The sequence below is a fragment of the Alexandromys fortis genome, unplaced genomic scaffold (genome assembly GCF_014885135.2).
Source record: "Alexandromys fortis isolate MF-2015 unplaced genomic scaffold, M_Fortis_MF-2015_v1.1 scaffold_15, whole genome shotgun sequence".
Lineage (NCBI taxonomy): Eukaryota > Metazoa > Chordata > Mammalia > Rodentia > Cricetidae > Alexandromys > Alexandromys fortis.
The window spans coordinates 9,714,309-9,728,816 of record NW_026067911.1 but is presented as its reverse complement, the minus strand read 5'-3'; the positions used below and the strand labels follow the sequence as shown (position 1 = coordinate 9,728,816).

Genomic DNA, 14,508 nt, shown 5'->3' with positions numbered 1-14,508 from the left:
CATAGAAATCCTGTCTCAAAAATAAAAGGGGTGGGGAGGATGAATTGGGAGAAGGAGTCCACAAATAGGAGACCAGGTTCCACAGCTGAGCTGAATTCTCCAGAGTCAATGGAAAACACCACTTACAATCATGGCATGACAAGCCAAGGAACTGGGGCTGTTGCCTGCCAATCCCTGTCACCTGTTAACAACGGTGACTCAACTCCTGTCCCACAGCTATAGAGTATCCTGATAGAGACGCACAGAGGCCACATGCTAGATCCATCCCAAGTGCTTCAGGACCCAGCATGTCAGGAGCCATTTTCCCCAAAAAGTATTGCAGGGACCATTGTCCTGGGGATGTTTGCAGAGAGCCCCACACCCCAACTGTATTGAGAACTGTTTGTTGGCAGAGCCCACCCCACACCCAACTATCTTGAGAGCTATCTGTTAGCGGAACCTGCCCCACATTCCAACTATCTAGAGAACTGTTTGTGGTTGGAATCACAAAAGGAACGATTCCGCTTGCATAGAGAACACTAGGTGAGGTGTGTCGACTCGAGACCAAATGTCGACTAGTGACCATTGCTGCAAGATCCCTTCCTGCCCTTGCCATGCCCCTGCTCCCATCCCAACCCAACCAAATTCCTCATCTGGGGGCTATATAAGCCACAACCATTACGCTAATAAACGGAGACCTTGACAACAGATCTTGCTTGGCCTCGTCCCCCCCCCCCCATCTTTTCAGATAGCACCTCTTCGGGACCCTGGACTAACTGACCTGCCAGGCGGGTTACAACCCTGGAATAACTGACCCGCTGGGCAGTTACACCAGCAGACCAGGGCAGATCACCAGCAGGATCTGACCCAAGATAACTGGACTCTGAGGTATGAATGGCAGTGTAAAGCCCAAGTTTAAATGTCCCTTTTCTTCAATCAAGTGAAGCCCAGTGACACCGTGTACACTTATCCATTGGCTGTACGGAACATTTTAAATACTGAAATAATTTAAGTGACTAGCTAAATACATGATGGTGATGTAATGAAATATTCTGTTATCATTCAATATAATTGCCTCTATTTTTACTGATAAGGAAACCGGTTCCTGACATAATGCTGAGTTGGGGTGGGGGACAGGTTACAAATAGTAAGTATATTACCCTGTTATGTAAAGTTGTGTAGGTATAATATATGGTATGTATGTATACTATATGGTGTGTATGCACAGCAAGATGTCTCAAGGAATGTTGGTTAAAATGCCAACAACAGTCATTTCTAATCATTTTCTTCTTGTTTCTCTGTATTACAAAACCTACAATGTGCAATGTATTGTTTCTTAATCAAGCTACTGCAAATTTTCATCTGTCCTAGGACTCATATTTCTGTGCAGTTGTAATATGGTAATGTCATTTTGTTCATGTCTCCAAGCCTTCCTTTTGAACTACATGGGACTAAGGATCAACCTTTACACAGAATATTTAAGGCTTGTTTTGAACACAGCAGGTATTTAATAGATATCTATTCCTTAAGTGATTTTCATCAGAATAAGATTCCATAGAACAACACCGCACACTGAAGAACTGGATCAGAGAGATCTTTTCACGCCGCGTGGCAGCGGCCTCCCAGGAGCCTTGAGGCCTGGTGTGGCCTTCCCAGTCAAGGGCCTGTCACTACAGGCAGGACACACCCACACCACCCCAGAGATGCCATCAAGAGCGGCGCTTGCCTTACATAGGACTGGGAGAGAAGGCAAGTGAAAACAGCTTCCCAGCTCAAATGAGATGCAGAGAATCTGTGTCACTCTGCCCGAAATTAAATCCAGTGTGTCCCCTGGGACACTGGGCCTTCCAAGGAAGCAACATGCATTTCCAGAACTGACTGACTGTAAGAATGAGGCAAGAGGAAATAAGTCCTGGGGCAGGAAGGGAAGACGGGTGTATATGGGTCCGCGGGCTTCTACCTCTACCCACCAGTTCATCCCCACTTAGGTCAAAGGGGGAAAACCCCCTCCTGTCTGGGTAGTGCAAGAATTCTCCTTTGAGCCCGGCGATGATGGCACACGCCTTTAATCCCAGCACTCGGGAGGCAGAGGCAGGCGGATCTCTGTGAGTTCGAGACCAGCCTGGTCTACAGAGCTAGTTCCAGGACAGGCTCCAAAAGCCACAGAGAAACCCTGTCTTGAAAAACTAAAAAAAAAAAAAAAAAAAAAAAAAATAATTGTCCTTTGATGTTCAGAATCCAAATCACCGGCAAATAAAGAGGAAACAGAGAAGTGGACAAGTTCCAATTGATTTATACATTAAAGATCTGAGAGAGACAGCCAGAGGAGGAAGGAAGGCACAAGACCAGAAAACCAGGTAAGACGTGTAACTAGATTTGAGCATTTGTATGCGTGGCACAGGGAAGGGGCTTCTGGAGACGGTGAGTTCTAGGGGCCTCCTGATACCTGTGTGAAAGAAGAGAAAGATAATAATTAAGGGGGAAGAACCTAAGATGCTTTTTCCTACATGAAAATCACGAAGCCCAACCCTAATGGCTATTGAATTAAATAGTTTAAAAGGCAACTTGTACAGTGTGTGAACTGCATGCCAAAAAGCTCGTTCTTAAAGAATACCCCCCACAGAGAAAAACATACATATGCACCTCCCTTAGTAGTTTGTTGCGAGTACAAAAATAGCTCAGGAACCCTCACTGCTTTTTAGGCATCTGACCTTGCTTTGAACTCATTCTTGCACAAAAAAAAAAAAAAAAAAAAAAAAAAAAAAAAAAAAGAGCCATGCCGGCGCTCTGATATGTTTCCATAACAAAACGACCTTTAAAAGTGTGAGTCTCTGTGTGTGTGTGTGTGTGTGTGTGTGTGTAAATATTAGGCCAGGAAACGTGCCCACTAGTCAAAGTACTCCATTCAAAAGTAGGGAAATGGAACTCTTTTTTGGAGCTTCCATTGTTACCAAGCGGGGAAGCTGGGAACTAACCATGGCAGCATGATCAGGGTCTTGGAAATCCACCAACCCACCCACACCCGGCACTTCCCATGATTGTCTATGGAGAATAGTAATTCGAGGGTAAGCATGATTCGAACACAGCCATGCCGTGGTTCCATCCAGCTCCTCTGGTCTTCGGAACAAACGAGTCTGGCACGGATCCAATCAATTGCACACCACCACCCGGCTAACAGCCTTGGCCATGTAGAACCCGGCGCCCTGGCCTAACCTGGAGGCTAATCAGCGTCCACAGCGGCAATTCTGCTCTGACTTCCTTGTGAAGGACCCCAGTAGAATAACAATGGCTATTATTTCCTGAACGCTTACCCGTGTGTCAACCTGGGCACAGCTGCCAGACACCACAGTGAAAGCCAAAGAGTTCAGATCTTAACTGGGAATGTTCAAAGGACAAGATGCCACCAATGTAAACAACACCCATCTGTGAATCGCATCAGAAATTTACCAAGCTAATTATGGGATCGAATTTCTGATACTCTCCCAGGATGGTTCTGGCGCTGCTATGTGCTAGTCAATGGTCTAGACGTTTTCCATATGGCAACTCTTCATTTTCACAATATTCTATTACGAGGGTAATAAGGACCCCGTTTTGCAAATTTAAAGAAACTGCAAATGTGTAGGGAAAAGACATGTTCTGACAGTAAAACAGTATCTGAGAGCTCAAGAAGCGTCATAATTTACCCCAGAGTTCCTAGTTAGTTCCCACGAGCTACTACTGCTGTATCTGTCATTCCTTCAGTGTCTATGTGTGTGCACGTGTGTGTGTGTGCGCGCGCGTGTGTGCGTATGTGTGTGTGTGTGTGATAAATGCCCTAAAAGAGACTTGTAAGACTGAAATCACCCCGTGTGCCGGCCAGAGTAGACAATGCTATAACCCAGAATGACCTGGGATCTCACTCGTCTGATATAATAGAGATATCTTGCACACACAAAGTCAACTATGGGTTCTGGGAGCCCTTTGAGGCAATTAAGAACCCTCCTGTTCCAAACCCCCACACAGGGCCCTCTCTTAACAATCCCTGCCCCCAGCTTCATGCCTTTCTTTTTGTTTGGTTGGTTTTGGGGGGTTGGTTTTTTTGTTTTTGATATTTTTTGGTGGGGAAAATTGCATTCGTGTGTTTGTGAGTGTGTATGTGTGTGTGTGTGTGAGAGAGAGAGGGGGGATGTCTTTCTATGTAGTTTTGTATGTCCTAAAACTCACTCTGTAGACCAGGCTGGGCTGAAGTCACAGAGATCCTCCTGCCTCTGCCTCTTGGGTGCTGGGATTAAAAGAGTGTGTGAGCACACCTGCTATGTCCTCTTTTTTTTTTTCTTTTTAAAAAACTATTCCACTGAGCCCAACCAGGGTCAGTAGTACGCACATTAGGGTAGATTGTCTCTTCTCCCAGCAACTGCAAATAGCTCCTCAGTGGGGGTGGGGGCTTGTGAGGCCCTCCCCCTCCCGTGACGTCATGTTGGTAGGCATGATGCTGTGCGGGTATTGTACAGGTAATCACAGCCACGGTGAGTTCATGAGCGCTGGTCCTGGTCTGTACAGAGGCCAACCCACTTCACAGCACTCCGGTCCAGCCTTCGACTCTGTCCTTCTCTCCGCCCCCTTCCATGCTGTTCCCTGAGCCTTGGGAAGAGTTGGTTGACATCTTGTGCCTCTAGAGCTGAGCATGCTCAGTCCCTCCGGCTTCGGCTTTGTAGCCGATGGCACCTTCGCTGTCCACACAGTCCTCGTCCACTGTCTCCTCGTGCAAACTTACTTCAAGGCTGGGCTTGCGGCATTTGCTCTGTTGAGTTCCTCCACTGCGCCATCTCTGAGAGCACAGGCTTCCTCCTCTTGTTCCTCCGGTCCTGTCCTCTTGTGACCTTTGTCCACACTTGGTACCGCACATCTTTGTTGACATTCCTCTCATTCCCCGCCTCTTCCTCACCCCACCTCCTTGCCTCATCTGGGCACCTGGAGCTAAGGCGCAGTATGGTCACTGTTGAGCCGCAGGTCCATGCAGAACTCCAGTTCCTTTAGCGATAACCATTAAAGATTCCCCCAGATAATCTGATCTTCTGAAATATTTTAGCTCACCTTGATGTATAGCCTTTTTTCTCTTTTGCATTATTCAAATTAATATCACCCACTCTCTGAAAGCCTGGGTGTCTGCCATGGTGCAAGTCTGCTTTTTAAAGCTTGTGGTTAAAAAATACTGTGTGTTTTCTTTGCCTTTCAGTCCCTATGAGTCTCTTAATAATTTTCTTTCTTTTTTACTTTCATTTATTTATTTTTAATTTGAGACAGGGTCTCATGCAGCCCATGCTGGCTTCAAAACTTGCTATGGAGTCAAGGATCTTGAACTTCTGATCCTCCTGCCTCAACCCCCAAGTGCTTGGGTTACAGGTCACCACGTCCAGTTTATGTGGTTCTGGGGATCAAACCCAGGGCTTCACGCAAACTAGCCAAAGCTCTCTGACACCTGAACTATATCCACAACACTCTTCAAAGTCCTTACACAACTAATGGTTTCCGCCCCACTTAAGTGAATTGTCTACACTTTGATGTCTGTCAATCATCCTCAGAGACAGCTTATAGTATTGATGATGATTTCCTTTGGAACAAAGACATATTTCTTTCCGAATGATACAGCATGCATGAGTATTGCCATGGTTTCCATACATTGATTTCTGTCTGGATGTTTCTTTGGGGAACTGTATGAGAAAGTCAGGAACAACCCAAGGCTTAACCTATTAACACTAATTGACCAACTTTTTTTTCTCTTATTGAGACAGGTCTCACTATGTAGCCCTGGCTGGTCGGGAACTCTCCATGTAGACCAGGCTAACCTCGAACTTACAAAGACCCACCTGCCTCTTCCTTTGGAGTGCTGAGATTATTTGCATTGCTCTTTATCATCTTTATTGATCACTGGATCTTTGTGATTAACTCAAGGCCTCCTATGAAAAGCAGACTGGGACAGTTGGAAATGTGGACAGCTTTGATCACCCCTAAGCAACTTTTTTAAAAAGGAAAAGAATGACTGTTTTAAATGTGGATTCTGAACTTTAGGTCCGTGTCTTCAGCCTGAGCCAAACAGTGTGTGTAAACTCTGCCGCTGCTTGGGCGGTTCTTGTGTGTCTTATTCCGAAACCTTGTCTCTCAGACAAGGGAAAACAGGCAGGGAAAGTCTTAGGCCTGCCACAACACTGGCCTGAAATCCTTTCCAGTGGAGGAAGTGGCTGCTTCCTTTGAACAACAGCGCCTTTCCTACAGATGTATTCTTTCTGAAATCATAACAGAAAGAATGATCCTTCACCTTGTATTTGTGGCCATGGAATTTTTTGGATGTTGAAAAATAAAAGATCGAAAGGAAAACGTCTCCAAGAACAGTTGCCACTGCAGTTATAAACCTGTAAAAATTCCCCAAGAAGATGAGAACCGTCCATAGCAATCAGCAGCAGCAAGTCAACTGACTGTCCCACACACACCGTGGCATCACGAGAGATGGCCATTTGGCTCAGCCAGAAATCACACACTGCACCAAGAAGATAAGTGGGTGGAAAGTCAAAACTGTCCCACCAAATATGTAATCATAAAATAAACGGTATAGAAAATACCAATATGGTGTTACAGATACACCCAACAGAGAGATAAGAATTTACACTGAAGATTAAAATCCTTTGTAAAGTGTCTACCTTGATAATCTAGATTCAGAAACGAAGGGGGCTGGAGAGGTGGCAAAGTGGGTAGCAATGATTGACACACTGATTCCCTGGAATCCACAGGAAGGTGTCTTAGTCAGTGGTCTATGCTGGGAAGAGGCATCATGACCATGGCAACTCTTATAAAAGAAAGCATTTGCCAGGCAGTGGGGGTGCACACTTTAATCCTAGCACTCAGAAGGCAGAGGCAGGAAGATTTCTGAGTTAGCGAATTCCAGGACCGCCAAAGGTACACAGAGAAACCCTGCCTCAAAAAAACAAGAATTAAACAACAAATAAAAGGAAAGCATTTAATTGGGGGTTGCTTACAGTTTCCGAGGTTTGTCATCACGGCAGGGAGCATGGTGGCGCGCAAGAAGACCTGATGCTGGAGAAGAAGCTGCAAGTTCCACCCACATCTGGATCCACAGGCAGCAGGAAAGGAGAGATTTGGCTCGAATGGGCTTTCTGAAACCTGAAATACTTCCTCCAACGAGGCCACACCTCCTAATCCTTTCCAATAGTGTTACTCCCTGGTTAAGTATTTAAATCTGTGAAGTTAGGGCCATTCTCATTTAAAGCACCACAAGGGGGAATGGGAAAGCTAACTCCACACAGTGATCTTCTCACCCCCACATGCTCAGCAGAGCACAAATGCACCCACATTCTCACACATGACTTACACACACATACTACTAATAATAATAGGAATAAAGGAAAATTTTAAATAAGCAGTTAAAAATAAAAAGATGTAAAGACAGAAAGAGGACCATTTGTGACGTGAAGAAGGACTCGGGGAGAGAGGAAGAACAAGGAAGAGCAGCAGGAGCAATGGATAGCTTTATTCATGGATGAAAACGTCACAGTGAAACCCACAACTTCACACCACTAGTCAATGCCTGTCAACAGAAGGAGCAGGGACCGAGGGACTACTCAGCAGTGAAGAGGACATATTGCCCTTCCAGAGGACGCGGGATCGGTTCTCAGCATTCACATCAGGTGGCTCCCAACCTCCTGTAACTCTAGTTTCGGTGGCTCTGACACTCTCCTCTGGCCTCTGAGGCACCGACATGCACATGCTACAGATTCAGACATGCACGTACACACACACACACACACACACACACACACACACACACACGTGCGCACGGACACACGCACTGAATAAAAATAAATACATCTTTGAAGAACAGGGGAAGGAAAGAGAAGCACACAGGTTAGGAAACATTTTCAAGAGAGAAACTAAGTGTTGACTGAGACACAGAGTAATTGGAAATGTCCTACATTGCTGGTGGGAATGTGAACTAGGCAATAACTACCTTGGTTATTTACTTGGCAAGCCAAATAGAAAATCACCTTGGAATCCAGCAATTTACACCTGGGTGTAGGCCCCCCACGGAATTGAAAACAGGGGAGATGGCTCAGTGGTTAACAAGAAGACCTGGGTTCAGTTCCTAACACTCACATGAAGGCTCATAGCTTCCTAGTCATTCCAATTCCAGAGGATCAAACACCCTCTTCTGGCCTCTATGGGCCTCTGTATATGTGTGGTACACATGAGCCCAGGCAAGCAAACACATACAAATAACAAGCAAACAAATATACAAATAACTCATGTTTTAAAAAAACAAAATGAATTGAAACCCTCGTATCAAGACTGGGTGAGGCAACCCAGTAGGAAATCTAGTGCAGTAGAAACTCCCAGGATTTTATTTACAAGGGTGACCCTAGTGAGGACTCTTAGTAACAGAGGATTCAGAGCCTGAACTGGCCATCTTCTATAACCAGGCAAGACTCCCAGTGGTGGGACTGGGGCACCAACCAAGCCACAAAACCTTCAAGATTCAAACTCTCCTGCCTGCAAGATGTGCTGGGTCAATGGAGGCACAGAACTTGTGGGAGTGGCCCACCAGTGACTGGTCTAACTTAAGGCCACTTCCTACATGGCCTGGATGACCAGGACCCAGAAGCTGGATGTCTGGAGACCTAGGATAGAAAAAAGATCAAGGAGGCTTGAGAGATGGCTCAGAGGTAAAGAACACTGGCTGCTCTTCCAGAGGTCCTGAGTTCAATTCCCAGCAACCACATGGTGGCTCACAACCATCTATGAGACCTGGTGCCCTCTTCTGGCAGGCAGGCGTACATGCAGACAGAACATTGTATGCATAATAAAAAAATAATTAAAAAAAATAAAAAAGATCGAGGAAATGATCTCTAATGATATTCTCTTATACTCATAGATAGGTGCCTAGACACTAGAGAGGCTTCCGCTGGCTGCTGGTAGGAGCAGATGCAGAGACCCACAGCTGAACATTAGGCAGAGAGAGAGAGAGATCTCAAATTGGAAGTCTTCATCTCATCCTTCCTCTTGGCCCTCTGGGAACCCAGCAGAAGAAAGAGAGGAAAAACTATAAGAGCCAGGGGGGGTGAGAACACCAGGAGAACACGGCCCACAGAATCAACTAAGCAGGACTCATAGGGGCTCACAGAAACTGAAGCTCAATCAGAGTTCGAAAAGATGAACTTTGAAGACAGTCCGTTAAATGAAAGAAGCCAAACACAGAAATCCATAATGTATCTATCTTCTGATTTACAGGAATAATCCATAGCTCCTAGACTCTGGAGAACAAGCACAGCTCCACCCCAGGCCTCTAGATCTAACGTGGGAAGAATTTCACCCATGAGCCTGCTGAGTCTCAGGCACCAGGTATTTAGGCACCATTATGGTGAATGAGTACAGGGTGATGAAATGGGAGGCGGGGAGGGGGGAGAGAGGGGGAGGGAGAGAGGGAAGAAGGGAGGGAGGGATGGAGGAAAGGAGGAAAGGAGGGAGGAAAGGGAGGGAAGGCAGAACCATTTACATGCTGGAGAGAAAGGCAGATCTCAAGAGGCAAGAGAAGTGAGGAACAGGCAGAGGTAGACATTCTGCTTGCCACCCAGAGCCAGGGTGATGTCTGGGCCTGGGCTGCTGCCAGGGGTGATGTCTGGGTCAGTGGCCCTGCTGCAGCCACAGTCAGTGTTGATGTCCATGGCTCCAGTTAGCACCTAAAGCAGTAAGGATAGTGCACACAGAGTCAGTTGGTCCTGCCCCTCACTGGCTGCAGCACTAGGGAGAACTAGCCCCCCCTCGCCAACTATACCACTCTGGAGAGCAGGCCTTGCATCTCCCTGGGGTAGCATAGGAGAGCTGTTCTGCTGATAGAGGTGCAGGCAAGCCGGCCCTAAACATGCCTGAGTAGGAGAGCTAGGCCCGTGGTCTGCCACATCGTAGTTTGGACAAGGGAGAAATGCGCCCCTTAATCCTTGACCCTTGACCCTCACCACCTGCTGCAGGTAGGAAGAGCTGGTCCCAGGGGCCTTGAGGTTGGGAGAGCTGATCCTGCCCCTCACTGCCTGCAGCACTCAGGAGAGTGGGCCCTGCACCTAGCCCAGGCAGCAGAGTAGAGCTGATCCCACCGGAGGGTGGGGCAGGAGATCAGGTGCCACAAATGTGCATGGGAGATCTGGCCCCACCTTCATCCGCCATATGGTGGAGTGGGTGAGGAAGAGTTGACCTCCCCCTTCCCCTGCCCCTAGCCACCTGTGGCAGGTGTGAAAGCTGGCCCTGGGGACATAAGAGTGGGAGAATTGGCACTACCCCCATCAGTGGTGGCACTAGGAAGAACAAGCCCTGCCCCTCACCTGGGCAGCACAGTAGAGCTGATCCCACTGATGGGGGCACAGGTGAGCTGGGCATGAGAGCAGGAGGGTTACTCCCACCCCTCCCCTGTATGCCATGGGGTGGCAGGGCTATGGGAAAGATGTCCTCCCCACCCCTCTCTCCCCACTGCCGACACCTGAGACAGACAGGAGAGCTGGCCTGGGGGGCATGAGAATTGAAGAGCTGTCCCTGCCCCTCACCAAGCCCAGCAATCCGGAGAGCAGGACCCGCACCTCACCTGGGCAAACAGTAGAGCTGGCACTGATGGTGTGGGGGCAGGTAAGCTTTCTTTTAGGCCACCAACCAGCTCCCAAATCATGACAGAGACTTATTATTAGATATGAATGCTCAGCCTTAGCTTATGTTTCTGTAACTTACATTAACCTGTTTCTCTTCACCTACGTTTGCCTCAGGGATTTTTACCTTTCTTTCTATATGTCCTACTGTGTGTCTACTGGCTAGCCGCTGCCTGGATGGCCCCAGGCATATCCCTCTCTTCTTCACCCTCAAACCTAGATTTCTCCTACTTATTCTCCCTGGCCACCAGCCCCACCCATCCCTCTACTGCCTAGCTATTGTCCATTCAGCTCTTTATTAGACCAATCAGGTGCCTTAGGCAGGCAAGGTGCAACAGCAACACATCTTTACATAATTAAACAAATACAACAAAAAGCATTGTAACACACCTTTGTATACTTGAAGTAATATTCTGCAGGATAAACAAATGTTACACATCTTGGACTATTAAATATTAAAGTACTATTCCACAACAGAGGGTGTGAGCGCAGGAGAACTGGCCCTGTTCCTTCTTGTCTGCTACATCAAGTGAGAGAGCTGGAGCAGTGCTGGGGAGCTTCCCCCCGGTGGTGAGGAGGAGGAAAAGCTGGCAGGCTGACCAACCCAGCCATCACCCAGGACCACAAATACAAGGTAGCCCACACCAACACCCACTTCATCCATGAACTAACTACCAGAGCACGTGAAGGGGCTGGACCTGCAGATACAAAGTCACAGGATCTCCATGACACAAGGCAACAATAGGAAATCCAAGAGGAGTCCCAGTGAGGGCCCATTATCCAGGGTGTGGCAGAAGCCAGAGGCCTCAAACCAGGCCAATGACTCATTGTAGGAACCCTTACAAGTAAAGACATATGGACTGAGGGTATACTGTGTGACTCACTGGGCCACAGTACAGCTTCCACCATGAGATTTTATTTTTAATTTGTTTTTATTTGGGGTTCTGTTTATTTCATTTTGTTTTTTGGGTTTTGGCTTTGTGTTGGAATAAGGTTGCAAGGACAAAAGATGGAAGTTGACAGGACCGGAAGATGAGTGGGATCAGGAAGCAAGATGTAAAATCTACAAAGAATCAATAAAAACTGAAAATAAAGAGCAAAACAAACCCATGGAGATGAAGTCAGATTAAAGACAGGAAGCGACTGCTGGATGCTTCCCACTTCCTTCTGGGATCATGGAAATGTTGGGGAGTTAGATCATGGCATCATAGATAATATGTACATTGGTGAGAGCATCCTTGTTATAGGAGGCCACTTGTTTGTTCCTGGCTGCTCAGCCCCAAAATAATCACACAGAACCCATATTATTTTCAATACTGTTTGGCCGATAGCTTAAGCGTATTTCTGGCTAGCTCTTATCTTAAATTAACCCATCTCCATTAATCTGTGTATCACCACGAGGTGGTGGTTTATCCAGTAAAGTTTCCACATCTGTCTCTGGCATGACTACATGGCTTCTCACTTGACTCTGCCTTCTTTCCCCCAGCATTCAGTTTAGTTTTCCCCACCTAGCTCTACTCTACCTTATCAAGCCAGTTTCTTTATTAATCAAAGGTATTCACAACATACAGAGCGGAATCCCACATCACATCACATCCTACTGCCACCAAATTGGATGTTTTTAAGTGCTTCAAATAATAAGTTTTGTAGTGTGTTCATACTACAGGCAAAAATAATTTAAGCTAGGCATGATAACACACACACACACACACACACATTTAATTCCAGAACTAGGGAAGCAGAGCAAGGTGAATCTCTGTAAGTTGGAGCCAGCCTGGCCTGTGGTGGGTGCCAGGGTCGCTTTGGTTATACAGTGAAACATGGTATTCTGTAGTTAAAAAAATAAGCAATCATTTTGGTAGCAGTATGCTTATCAATACATGCGTTTGTAACTTGGTTGAATTATCTATGCCAGAGATTTTTTTTCATTTATAAATTAATGCCCTACACACTAGAAATTTTTAGAGGCCCCAAAATAGAAACTATTTAGCAAAAACCTTTTTTTTTTTATTGAATGGGAATAAGCAGTATCCCTAAGTCAAGTAGCACAAAGCCCCAAATCCATTTCTTAGCTTGATAATTGAAGATGATCACAAACATTTATGGTTAAACATCTAAAAGACCATAGCTCTCAGAAGTGTAAAATACTTAATGTTCTATCTTGAAAAATCAATAAACTTTCAGCATCACAAAAAACTGCTGGTCTGAGAATTAGTCAGCATTACCCATAAATATAAAGATTTGTTCAACAAAATAAATGCTGAGTGCTCAGGCAATGTCAAATGCTACTGTAAGAGCTGGGAATGTGAAAGTAGTCAAAGCAAGGCTGCCGTCCTGGAGGATCTCATGAACAAAATAGAAGCCATAAACGTCTTCATACATCGCAATTTTATGTATGCCAATAACATCACCCAGGATGAATGAGCGTCCACAGTCAGTGGTGAGTAAGGTAAATAGCTTATCTTTGTCATCTCCCTAAGTGCTACTTAAAGCAAAGCATCAGGAAGGATCATGACATCACCCAACTGACTGAAGATAACAATGGCTAGGAAGCATCGTTCTGGATATTTGAGCTAGTAACCACTACTAAGCTCAGTTTTATGCCTCCTCAGTTAATCAGAAGAATGCATAAATGTCTCCTATCGGACTGTCCCCATTAGGAATATAAACATTGGAGTCACAAAACCCAGTACCATGCACTAGAGATGACTCAGAGTAACCATGCCCTTCTGTGTAGCTATCATCTGACTGGGTAGGCAAAATAATCATCAGAAGTACTTGAGAGCAATTATAAAATGATATACATCTAACCACATGTAAACTGATAAAGCACAAACCAACCCATGGGAATGTAAAATATGAACAGCTCATAACCAGAACACTTGCATAGCAGCATGAGTGTAGTGGTTGCTGAGGAATTTTTGGACTCAGACTTGATGACAGAGACCGTATTTTTTTTTTAGGTACTTTTGCTCTAATGATCTTACTAGATCATAGTCTAAGACTGTTGCTTCAAAGTCACATCTATCCAGAGATGTTTCTCAAAATTACCACAGGAATGTCACCAAAATATACCTACCATATGAAGATATGTAAATTGGAAACTCTAGCATTGGTCTCTGGGCATACATATTTTAAAGTTTCCCAGTTTATTTTATACATTCTCCTGGGTAAGCAGCTCTGCCTTAAATCATGCTGCAGGAGGAAAACATTGATTACATAATTCAGGAACACTTCCCAGAACTGAAGGACATAAATTTCCAGAGTAAAAGAGTTTGCCAAAAGCCTGGCTTAATTGATGAAAATAGATCCACAGCAAGACACAACATGATGAAATGGCCCAATGCTGAGAACAAAGAGAAAAAGAACCAGTGAACTCTGAAGAGACTTATTTTCAAAGTCATATAGAAGGAAGCATGGAAGCTGGGTGGTCTCTGACCTTTGAACAACACTGGAAGCAAGAAGATAAAGGAAAAATGGCCTCTAAAGCAGAAGAAAAGATTCCCAACCTAGAGTTTTATACCCAGCCAAACTATTTGTCAAGTTTGAAGGTAGGATAAACGGTATCTTCAATATGCAGTGTCAGAAAAATGTAACTTTCCACCAATCTTTCTTCAGGAAGTGGACCCAGCAGGTAAAGGGTACTTACCACTAATATTGAAGACTCAAGTTTGATCCCCAGGACCCCCAGCTTGAAAGAAAGAAATGACTCCAGAAAGTTGTCCTCTGACCTCTGCTTATATGCTGTAGCATGCATGCGCACATGCATGCGTACACGTGCTCATTCTCTCTCTCTCTCTCTCTCTCTCTCTCTCTCTCTCTCTCTCTCTCTCTCTCTCTCACGCACACACAC

The 14,508-nt window shown here is 45.6% G+C and overlaps 1 long non-coding RNA gene across 1 annotated transcript in view; it reads right to left on the bottom strand.

Annotated features, from left to right (window-relative positions):
- Positions 1 to 2,332: 2,332 nt before the first annotated feature.
- LOC126499323 (uncharacterized) overlaps positions 2,333 to 14,508 on the bottom strand; it is a 48,074-nt gene continuing 35,898 nt past the window's right edge. Inside the window, exons 3-4 of the long non-coding RNA XR_007591056.1 lie at positions 6,990 to 7,078; positions 2,333 to 2,425 (exon numbers count right to left, since the gene is read on the bottom strand). This is a non-coding gene — a long non-coding RNA (uncharacterized lncRNA). The remainder of the gene's footprint in view (positions 2,426 to 6,989; positions 7,079 to 14,508) is intronic.